The sequence below is a fragment of the Bombus impatiens genome, unplaced genomic scaffold, assembly GCF_000188095.3.
Source record: "Bombus impatiens unplaced genomic scaffold, BIMP_2.2 scf_0235, whole genome shotgun sequence".
NCBI classification, from domain to species: domain Eukaryota; kingdom Metazoa; phylum Arthropoda; class Insecta; order Hymenoptera; family Apidae; genus Bombus; species Bombus impatiens.
Window position 1 is genome coordinate 1,200,317 of NT_176654.1, and position 12,399 is coordinate 1,212,715.

General features: G+C 42.5%; 1 protein-coding gene across 10 annotated transcripts in view; it reads right to left on the reverse strand.

Annotated features, from left to right (window-relative positions):
- The window catches only part of LOC100742711, a 64,283-nt gene that overhangs the window by 41,851 nt on the left and 10,033 nt on the right, over positions 1 to 12,399 (reverse strand). For 3 of the 10 annotated variants that reach the window (XM_033320093.1, XM_033320084.1, XM_012384133.2), the window contains exons 2-3: positions 9,259 to 9,428; positions 614 to 750 (exon numbers count right to left, since the gene is read on the reverse strand). The exons of 1 other annotated variant lie outside the window; for it this stretch is intronic. The gene's annotated coding sequence lies outside the window, so the exon portion shown is untranslated. 6 more of the 10 variants (XM_033320088.1, XM_033320086.1, XM_033320090.1 and 3 more) reach the window with 6 other exon arrangements.

Below are 12,399 nucleotides of genomic sequence, written 5' to 3' on the forward strand. Positions count from 1 at the left end.
GGCCGCTCCTGGGGAAAAGCGGCGCGGTAGTGCCGGATTCCAACCGACCAAAACCTCCGCGATGACCGTCCGCGATCGAGAGGGGCCCGGGAACCGGTACGAAAATACGTAACTCGCAAAACTTTTAACTTGCGCAATAATTCGTTTTCTAACGCGTCTGTCAGTAATAAAATCAATCAAAATATCTTTTTGACGCGTCCGAATCTAATAAATATTCACTGTAAAAGATAGCGGACATTCAAAAATCGCTCCTATTCTCCACGTTCTGGCGACCGACGCATCGGGCATCGGGCATCGGGCATCGGGCGAAAACGATCTCGTTAAGTCACCGAACCACTCACTTTCACCACCTACGCGTGAATTTTCTGTTCCAACCAGCCTCCCACCTGGCGAGTTAACGAATCCCGTGACAATGAGTCACTGGCGTACCTCCGGCTACTTGCTTTCTCGTGCTGCTGCAATTTTGAAATCGTTCTCGACGATACAGCGGCGACCGGGGTTCGCTTACTCTCGTTTTTCACTTTTGTTGGCCACACTGTCTTGCATACCAATGCCGTTAGTTCCGCTACCTAATACGGAGGGAGATTAATATCGATTCAATGGGACAAGTTACTCTCACTCTCCCTATGCCATTTCTCCTTTGCATCACCGTCGTCTTTCATTTCAGTCTTCTCGTCCTTCTTTTACGTCTCTTCGTTCTTCGAACGCGAACGTTCCACGCTGTTTTCGATCTCGCCGATATTCCTCTAACTATACCGATATGCTTGCCCGCTTACGTATCATAGAACAGCCAACTACGTATACGATTAATCCATCGAGCAGCAATCAATGGTTTATCTTACGTCGACGTTATTCGAATAACATATTTGAAAACTGATCGCTCGAATAACGTATTATCTTGTTTGTTCGTGAAGATCATTCCGAGATCGTTTCGAGATCATTTCGAGTAAGCGTCTCTAAGTATTCAAATACGAACAAAGTATTCTATCGAATGTAACACGCTATCGCGACAATCTGCTCCTATGATTTTGCCACAATATATAATATATAATATATAATAGACGTCTTTCTGACAAAATGTTCGAAGCAAGAACAACTTTGAGCGCCGGCGTGCTACCATTGTAACAGTTCATTGTCTCGGTCAAGTGGAAGCCACTTGGCTGAAACAAAATAACCGAAATAAAAAAAGTTACTTCCTTCGTGGTATTCGCAAAGTGAAAATAACAAATCAGATGAGATAATTCGTTGTTTCAAGCTGCAATCTTTTACCGCGTTACAAATAAAAGGTGTTCGAGACTGTGTCGTAGAATGCAAGCAGATATAAATTTGTTGCTACGACGACATAATTCAAAATTTAACTAAAATGGAAGAAACAGAAATAGAAATAGAAATGCACGAATAAAAATGAATTTTCAGGCGTATCGATGTTACGTATTTCATATACGTAATAGCTTTTAATATATGTATGTATATCGATTGGTCGCAGATGACGTATTCCATTAAAGTATTTGCATATCGTAACTACGATATCTCTGGAACGTCAGCACAGACCAACATGTAACTTTTATCGAAAACCGATATTGTTGTCACGCGACAATTTCTTTCGGCAATTCGTTCCGATTAAAATCTCTCTTTATCTCTTCGGCCCGCCACGATACTCGCGTTTGTGCGAGAAAACTTTATTCTTACCAAATATTTATTTATTTTATTTTAATCTGTATTTATACAACCTTATATTTCACTTTCTATATTTTCAACGAAAGATGTAATTTTATCCATTTTTAAAGGAACGTACATACGGTTTTGTTCGAACGTAAAATACCAAATTATAATTATTAGATGCACGCAAGCGAAGAATTTATCTTTTATCGTGCCTCGTCGACGCGTAATATACAAATAATTTATCAATAATATGCGTTACACGCGAGAGAAAAATTAGTTACTTTTAGAAAAGCTTTTCAGGTCGCTAAATAAATCTGTAGGCATCTAGAAATGCGTTGAAATAAAGATATATACGAATATACTAGCGGAGACTCGGTCGCATGCTTTCCTTTCGTGTCCCTCGACTCGTTCGTCCTCTCGAACGTCGCCGTTCCTTCGTCTCTCGTCACAAGGCTACGCCCCTGAACTCACTTTCACCGGCTGCATCCTATGCATCCGGAATCGACGAGATTCTCGGCGCAAATAGAATAAGGACGTGATACGAGACGGAGCTCGATAACTCGCTTTTCATACCAAACTCGCCTTTCACGGTAAACTCCAACGACGCTTCATTTCCACCTCAGAAACACCTTGAAAAACGCGAAAAGATAAACAAAAATGTACTTGTCCGACCGAACTTGTCCGATCTCGAAACTCTATCGTACGATTTGACCCGAATATCAATAAGAAATCTTTCCTATTGAAAAAATTGCTTTACGACAGCTAGAAATGCTTGTAACGTTCGCTCGTCAAATAATACACGAAACAGATTAAACAGATGAAACAGAATCTTGGATAAATGGTGTATTTTGAATTTCAACTGGCCGCTGATAAAGTTTTAATCGAGTAATTTAAGCGTTTAAAAGTTTATATGGTACGCGAGTGCCGATGCGACGAGTTAAAAATAAATTCGTTTATCGCAGAAAGACGGTATAATAAACCGAATGGCATAGTTGACAGAAAATTTTAGAAAATATTTGTCGCGTTACCGTTACTTGTCTTTATCGTCCCGTATGGAAAATTTGTCCTTTTAAAAGCGTCAACTTCGAGTTAGCAAATGGGCCGACTCCACCAGAAGGCATCGGATATTGCTTTTCACTATCAGTTTCCCATTGATTCCATGTATTTCAGTAATATTCGCGTGTTTCCGGTACAAATCGAGCAAAGTGTCCGCACATTTACCAACGGCAGCGTACCGCTGTGTTACTACACTATCGTGTCGTAATATAAACGATACAACTATCCACGCGATATTTAAACGACGAACGCGTACAAAGTGCTGCGGTAAAAAGGGACGAAGGTGAGAAAATATGGATTTTCACTTTTATTTCGCAACGAGACTAATTCTAAAACTACGTGTACCTATAAGCATACGTTCAACCGTAAGAACGAAACGTTATCCGGCTTCTTTCTCGACGTCCGCTTTTAAATAACGGATATAAAAATGCCACGGTCGCCGAGTTTTACGTTAACGTTTAATTATTTATTCGCTCGAAGCTCCTAAGGAGGTAGACCGGACACCGTTGGCTAATTATTATTCACGCCCGTTTGAAACGTTTCTCCGGTGGTTGAAGACTCGAGACTTTCTTAACCGTTTTACGCGTTTTCTACGCTTCTTCGATCTCTTTGTCGCTATTCTCTCTCGCGTTATCGACGATTTCCGTTTGCGATATTGCCATACGAAGCATAGCGAAACTGACGACGATGGTAATCATCGGTAATTATCGTTACATCTCCTCGCATTTCGTTCCTTTGATATTCGAACAAAGTACAACGGCGTTTGTTTCTCGATAAATTTGCCAATCTCCTTCCGACTTCCTAAATATCGTAAATCATCCGAAAAAGTGGATTTTAAGCTACAACTTTCAACTCGCTTTGCTTCGCCAGTGAAAAGAAACGGACGAGAGCGGAGAGTGCGACAAAGAGAAAAGTAAAGTTACCCTTTTTCGCAAGAAAACATCCGTTATCGAAAGAAAGAACATTGGCGAATGTTTAATGAGACAAAGAAGAATTAAAATCGAGGGGATTTCAAATCGAACAGACAAGACAATAGACAGTTTATTCGTCGTTCGAATTTGACGAAATGGTTTAATATCTCGTACAACGTTCGAGGAACGTTAAAATTGAACGAAAAATGACAAACGAATTGAAACGAATGTGGATGAAGTTAGTTTAACACATATATAGTATAGTTATAAGTCGAAATATAAGCTATCTAAGATTTGGTATCAGCGCGGAGCCGAACGTGCTTCCTCTTTTCCATCTGTTACCGTTTATTACTAGTCTCGAAAACGATATTACGTGCATCCACCGCAAGTATCATTGCAATTAACATTCTTCCACCGTTACTATTGTCGGACGCATGTTTAAAATACGCGGTCAATCGACGCGTTCGAGGTATGCGATGGATGGTCTATTGTTTTAAGCGGTTCGTGCGTTCCGTTTCTGCGAAACCTCGTTCTTCTTTTCCGTGACGCCGTGCCGGTAACGCGTGTCGACCGCCACGAGTGAATGTTAAGCGAAGATATTCTATTTCACCGTAAAGCGTTATTCTCCGTTACAATATTTAAGCCCTAATAACTTTCACGTCAGCCAACTCTCCTAAATATCGATGCAACTATTATTTTTACCAGAAATACGAGAATATAAAGTAAAAACCCCTTTCGTCGTAAATTCAAATTCCAAATTCCAGATAAAACACCACCTTCTCGACATTTTCGATCCTATTTTTAACAATTTACGACCAATTTACGTTCCGTATCTTTAAACGAGAGGCACATCGACGCACGTTACGAGAACGGTTATCGATCTTTGCCAAAAGCCAGCTATAATTCATACGATCGTACGTTGTTTTGTCATTTTACGGTGTTTAACGGTTACAGAAATAGAAAAGGTTTCTGCGCTTTTCATCTAAGAGAATGCTCGAAAGGTTGGAGTTGCTTCTCGAACGATCAAAGAAAATAATAATGTTTAGAAAGTAGCGGAAAAGAAAGAGTCGAAAGGATTTGTTACTTCGTTTCATCGATCTTTCGAAAGCCTATAAAGATTATCGTTTAATATCTAACTGCGACAAGTAGTTTATTACTGTTCGAAATTTAAAGTCGGAAGAAAAGACGAAACCGAGGTAAAATTTCAATCGAATGAAAAGAAAAATCGAAATTTCCTGTCTTTAGGGGAAGAACAGTTATATATAGAATAGTTAGTAGCGGCGTTCTCTTTCGCACGATGCAACTTCATCGAACGACGATCGTTAAGATAGTATCGGTTGTTAAACTATTTGATATCGGGGCAATTTGTCCCTTCCTGTATCGTAAGACAGTGTCGATTTCACTAGTAGCCGACTAAGCGATAGCTTGAAAACGATTCTAACGTGATTCTAAACGATTCTGATGCGAAGACACCGCTTCCTTCTTTTTCGAGATACACTTATCGCGGGTTCGAACGTCTTATCGGTCAATGTTCGAACCTACTTGCTGCATACTCGAGCACATCGCTACCAAGCGGTCGCACATTGACCAACAATAGAGGCGCGCTTTTCTCCGTGTGGAATTCGAGTTACGTCGCGGCCGCGTCAAGCAAAATAGTATCGACTTCTCGGCTACTTTCGCGAGGCCGCATCCGGAATCGATCGACGCGCTGCAAGATACGTAAACAGGATACGATCAGTGACTCACGCGGCGCAAACTCGCCGGTCGTTAGACCCGTTTGTAGACTACGCGACGCACCACGGCTCGATCGTCCGCCGACAGATGTAATTTTATTTATGCGCGATCGGAGACCGACGCGGCAACGATTACGCCGAGACCGCTGGCAATGCCTGCTTCGTGAATATCTTTCCACCTTTTCGAAATTGTCGAGAGAAGCGTTCGAACCCGTTGGGATTCCAATCGTTCGTAACTCGGCGATCCCGTTTCAAAATCCAAGTGCACGCGCACTGCTGATCCAAAAATAGGTGATTTCGTCGAAATTAGCGAGCAAACGATTAATCGAGGATTTTGTAGTCTAGAGTGGCTCACGAAAGTATTTCAACGCTTACGCGTAGAAACTCGTCACGAATATACCAGGCGAATCATTTTGAAATTTCATCGAATCTAAAAATATGCAACGTGCGTAAATATCGCGAGATAATTATCGCGGGCGTACATTTTGCAAAAATCACCGAAAAATTTAACCACTCGATCATTTACCATTAGGATATTAGCTTTACAATTGTTATTTCTGCTTCGTACTAATTTTATATTAGGCACATGTTCGTAGTGAATAGTTTGTAGAATAATTTCTATAGGTATGCGTGTTCGCGTCGATTTCAAATTAGCTCGATATAATCGGTTTCATCTCGTTGCGGTGGTAATGAAATTTCAGAAAGTTTCGTATATAATACTTATAACGCGTATTAATAGTATTCAAATACTTTCTGTATACATTCTGTATACGTACAACAAAAATAAATTAAAACTATAAGAAACTGGTAGTTGCACTATAGCGATTACGCGTTCCACTTCACGGTATATAAAATAGTCCTTTCAGCGACTACTGCCAAACAACAACAAGCAAATTCTTGAAATTGCTTTTTATAATCACGATAGTCGCGTAATTTCGGTGGAATTCGATAATCCGAATCGGCCGAAAGGCACGATCGTCGACAAGTAGAAACATTAACCGTTAGTAGTACGAGGGACAACGCGTAACTGTCGTATTTATGGCGATTATAATTTTCTATATCGATGCAACTTTTGCAAACGCAAGTTCGACCAATTTTCGTTGACGAGTTACGCTCGGTGTTTCGCGATACATGGCGAACGGATGGTACCGTAGCGGACGTTGCTGCGTGAATATCGAATTTTCATGAGATTTCTGCTCGGCCGGTTCTCCACGCAAGACCATCTTCGAAGACGTTACCAAGCCGCTGTTTTTCCCGCCGCTAAATTCTTAAGAATGCCGCGAATCCATTCACCGGTGGCTAATTGCAGGAACGTTGCGATGAATCGCAATAGCCCGGTGATGGTAGTGACTCGCTAAAAATTTAATCTACTGCGGCCGGCGAGGAGGACGCTCTGATTCCTCGAGTAATCAGAACATGGCAATCGGCGGGCTCTCGTGCCGAACAAGATACGAAAATGAATTTCGATGCATAGCTGAGAACGAAGGACCGTAAGAAGGAGGAATGGAAGAAGCGTGCTGAAAAAGAACACGGTCGCGTTTCAAGGACCGTAAAAAGTAATTTGGACACGATACCGTGGAAAAACGTCTAACGAATGGAGAAAGTCGAGCGCAAACGTAAAAGGAGCAACAAACGAAAGTAGTAGAGTCGATGAAAAAATTCCAGTCTCTGTTCTTGTATCCTGTGTGGCATAAATCCTATTTGATCCTATTTAATCCTATTTAACTTTCGATTATCCTATTTAACGTGGCTTCTATACTCTCGGTAACGCGATTATCCTTGCCATCTTTAGGACGTTTGCACGGGATCTGCAGCTTTCTCGTTTCCTAGGAAATATAGACAGATGGAAAGATAGTAAAACTTGAAACAGCAGTACGAGTTTTAGCCGTCGAAGGAGCATCTTAGAATTTTTCAAAACGTAAATAACGCGTGCCGTGCACGGTTCGTATACACGGTTTATGGATCGTGGCCCATACTCGGATGCGATGGATACTCGGCCAATGGAACGTCCCAAATAATACTTTTAGTTGCACATCCTACACGTACCTGCATTCAGAAAATCTCTCGTAGCCGTGACGTTTTAAACCAGTGGTAGGAAAAATACGTTCACGATTCCGATAAACACGAGAGGATACGCGCAAGTTTTCGAGAAATCTGCTTACCAAATTTCATTTACCATTTCGATTTTACTTAGTTTTAAACGTAATACACCAACGTCCACGATGAATCGTTCGAACCATGCAACGGGTGCATGCGATAGATGCGATGGAAAATTAATGCGAATGCGATTCAAACTATAACAGCCTTAAAACAGCCAAGGGCTGTCGAAAATTCTCGATCGCAGTTATTAAAAATTGCAAAAATGTAAACGAAAGATTTATTTATTGGAAGGAAAAACGACTAATTTTATAGAAACGAACAAGGTGGCATAAACGGAGCATAAACAATCAGCGTAATAAATTTTACTTTTACTCGGAGTTGGGCAGTACTTTTCGGTAGATCTAGCATAAATATACAAAATGTTATTCTATCGTCGTTTTAAAATATTAAAAAAATCGTTAAAAGCGATAGAGACGCTTCCTCTATCCTGTGTTATGTCGATCGTAGTAACGGCGGTAGATCGAAGGAATAACGATCAAAGTTTGCTCGAAATCGTACTTCCCCTTGACGCATTTATCTCGCGACTGGTGGAAAACGTTCGTCGCTTGGTGCGCGTGCAGAAGAAAAATATCGGCGAAAAATGTACGTTCGATGCGCGGCATGTAATTTCGGAGTGTCTCGTAAATAATGCAAACAACGCGATTACTAAATCTGACGGGGGGGAAACGCACGGTGTACGAGCACGCTGTAATTAAGGATTATTAGTGGCCATTACTTACGCGCAAGCCAGCCAAGCAATCATCCGGATTACCACGAACAAGAATGACGAACGCGGCATGAAATAATTACGCGCAACGACGTCTCGCTTGACACAGCGAGGACGCGTCCGGTCGAGGAGGATGAGTTGTTGCGCGTTTAGGAAAACGAGCGCGCCGTCGTGCCGATGCCGAAAAGAGGAAGAGAACCGGAAGCCGAAGAGAAGAAGCAAACGAAGAAGAAGCAAGAGGGACAGAGAAGGGGAGAGAAGAAAAGAGAGACGACGCAGCCAAGACGGAATCGAAAGAGCCTTAGCCGTGGCAGCCGTGAACGCACCGTGAACCAACGACGCGACGCCACGAGGAGAAAGTTTCGAAGGCAGGAAACGAAGTAGGCCACGACTTTGACCGCTCGCAAGGTCCATACTCCCGAGGCACGCTGATTCGCGGTGCTTCCACCGTGTGCCAGCTTCCACCGTGTCGATGGGATCAAGTTCGATACGTAATTTACAAATCCGACTGCAAGTTTCGCTTCGCACCGTCCGAACGCTACCCGTAACGACGCGTAACGGTTCGTTCGCCGTACTCGCCAGGTATTCCATCTTCGCCGGCTGTTTTCCATCCTCGGAACGACCACCCGCGCGCTCCTCCTTACTCCTCTTACTCCTCTTACTCCGCTATGTACTCTGACATTAGAACTCGATCGATACTCTTACGAATACCAGTCGAGTTATGAGAATCAGAAAAACGCTATACATGCGTCCTGTTTGCGCCTTTGCAACTTTGCAAGACCGACGATGTAATCGATCGTCGGACGGACGGGATCGTGTTACCTTTCGAGAAAAGTGATTTTAACAGGACGGAGTATCTATCCTCTATGGTAAGACGGCGTTGGATCCATCTACTTGGGAGTAATTTTTTTTTTTTTTTTTCATTTTTAAAGTTCAATTTCTCCCTTCCGTGTTCGAATCTGCTCGAAAGTATCGCCTCCTTTCTTCGGAATACTTATAGAAGACTGGAATAGTCGGCCGATGTTCGAACCTGCTTACAACTTATTTCAGCCCATCGCTACCTCGCACAGGCCGATTCCACTCTGTCGATGCTCTGTCTGGCTATGAACGACGTATAGCCTGTCTCCCGCTCGGTCGGAAATAAAACGACGGCTGTCGTCGGTGATCCGCTTACGAACAGAGTCGTCGTTCCTTGGAAACCTGAAACGAAAAATCTAGGTAACAACGTGATCGTGCATAACGCGTCTCTGCGAGATGATCGATCCAAGTTTTACATGGAATGGAGCTACTCTACGAGCAAATGTCGCGATTACGCTGGTCGGAACTGGTCCGCGGCGAGGAAAAGGAGAAACGTAATCGCGTTGAAATATTTGAAAGCTTCGTTCTCTCTTCGACGGTCTGTGTCCGTCCGACGTCGCGTATCAACGTCGGTCATCGAAATGTAATCGATTTCATCGCTGCTGCACGCGCAGATATACGATTTTTGGTTTGTTCGCGTTTTCAACAACGAGGCTGATCTCTGAAAAGGGAACTCGCAAAAGGAATCGGGTACGAACGAATATACCGTGTCGAATATCGCCACATCGTTGTACCATATTATGACATTCACGTAGTACCGGTTAATTAGAAACAAGTAGACGAATTTTTTCGTATATTTTCGTGTAATTAGACAAATTCGACAGTACGAAAATTAAATACGATTCTTTTCCATTCTTCTATCCGCTAGAAATTTGAATTTTTGTAACGACGTCGTGTACGATTAAACGCATATCGACTACACGCGTTCGTCATCCGAAAACTATGTGACCTATCGACGATCCTGCGAGTATTTCCATGCCTCCCTTTCCTCGATTATACCGGGGTCACCGCAGTCGAGCATTTCAAATTCACACCTCTCGTTCCATTAGCTCGGCAAGATTAAACATGATTTACTCAAAGACTTGCGGTTACGTGGAAAGAAAACGCGTCGACGTAGCTACGAGGACTACCTATCTTCCTACGGGCAAATCAAATTGGCTAACGAGGCAAAAATCAGTGTAACCGGTTAATTGGAAAAGAAAAAGCAAGATATCGTCGATGAAGATCGAATTATTCCGAATGTTTTATCGTTTCTTTCCATTTCTTCAGCCGTTCTTACCATTAATCTTTAATTCCGTCCGTTTAAAACCGGGACAACTATCGCTATTAAAACGATTACGTTATCAGTACGATCTGATATTTTGTTATATCTATCGAAAATAGTTGGACGGTTTATTTGTACTCGTTCTTATATCAGAAAGTTCAGTTTTGTAATATTTACCAACGAGATGTCTTTCTAGAATTTCTTAAAGTCGTATTCGTCTTTTCTATTACGAAATATCTGATATCTATTACTCGCATTAAAATCAAGCGTAAAATAATTATCCGACCAACACTGAACTTTCCACTGGACAAAACTATGCTAGACGCTACGCTAATTTGCCTAACGTCGTACAAGCAGTAACTTTTGACTCTTCATAGTTCTTACATACCTATTGATATATTATATTATTATATTATTATCCGTTCGTAGAAATTCGTTCGTTCCGTATTCGTAGAAATTCGCAAACATACAAAGATAGTTTCAAATACTTGTCGATTAGTAGGACTTATACCTGTCTTCGATTAAACACGATGAAAACATATACCGATCGTGTGGTAGAGACGAAAGATGGTAACGAGCATACATCTGTCGCGTAATTTCTTTTACGCGACAGAAGGCGAAATGCGAAAGAAAAAAAGGGCATAGGAATGACTGGAATTTGTAATAACGCGTCCGTTATGTCGCTATGCTGTATTACGTCGCGTGATATACAATGGCTGGAAAAAGTATTTCCGCTTTGTGCTATATCTATTATTACATTTACGTAGCAATTAATTAGATCCTAGTATATTAAATTTGGCGATATTTAACGATATCGTACAACTTCCGTTATACGAACTAACCGGAGGAAAAGCGTTGGAAAAAGAGATAACGAACAAAAAACGAACGCCCCTTCGGAAGATAGCGCGAAATACAATTTCCCGATAGTACGACCCAGCGCCACGTGGTCCCGTCACTAGGTCAAGGTTGCTTTTCAACCTGGAAAACGCCGCCACTAAGCGGCTGCTATTCCGCGCAACTTTACGCGTTCCTAGCGACGTTTTATCATTCGCGGCGAGTGTCGCGTGCCAAGTTGTTCGTGATTTTTACACGTACCGAGATACGCGTTTTGTCGTGACAAATCGCGTGCATAATGGAAACTAGCGGTTCGATCGTTGTCTGTACGGCTGGTCCGAAAACAAATCGAACGTGATCTATGCGACGACGTCGAACGCAAAGCTCGGATACGTTATCCGCGCTGTGACGAACAAACACCGACAAAATTCGATTTAATGGCAAAATTTTGCCGCGCTATACGAACTCTACGTCTGGTTATCGTTACGTGGTAATAAAAGTTTAATCGGCCGAAGATAGTCGATATACACGGTATGATGCGACAGCGTACGTGCACGCATAAATACGTACATACGTGGATTACTTGCCGCAGTAACGTATTACCAGAAGGTAATCGTCAAAGCGTATATTGTAACGTAAAAGAATCGATCGCGATCCACACATGTACGTTATACGTTGCTACTGTTCACCACACTGGCAACATCAACGTTACCAAATACGCGTCTCGATTCGTAAAACGTAGAACGAATCTCCGTCGAATCCGAGCGCAACTAAGAGACCACGCGATTGACGCGATAAATTTTCCAAAGAAAAAGAAAAACAGCAAGCCTTTTACGTCCGCACGGATACATCGAGCGACGATGGAGGTTGTGTTCGTTACCGCAGCTTGGGTAAAAAGTCACTGCCGAATTTCCAGCGAGCATTCGAATGGGACGACTTTTTGTTCGCTAGAAAGTTTTCGAGCCGCTGTCTCGACTTGCACGGAAACAGAGTAAGGCGTACATGTCCAGAGGCGTACGGCGCAAAAAACGAGTGGACGTTGCGTTGGTGCAGCGGCAAAAACCACCGATATAGAGCGGATTAAAGAAGCACGAAGATCGAGGAAGAAAACATGCTCGCTTTCGAGTCGGTCACGCATCATCGGCAGGCTCGGTCGCGAAATCCATCTGCCATACTTTCGCCGCGGATGCTTGCCAGAAATCGTCGGCCTTCGCC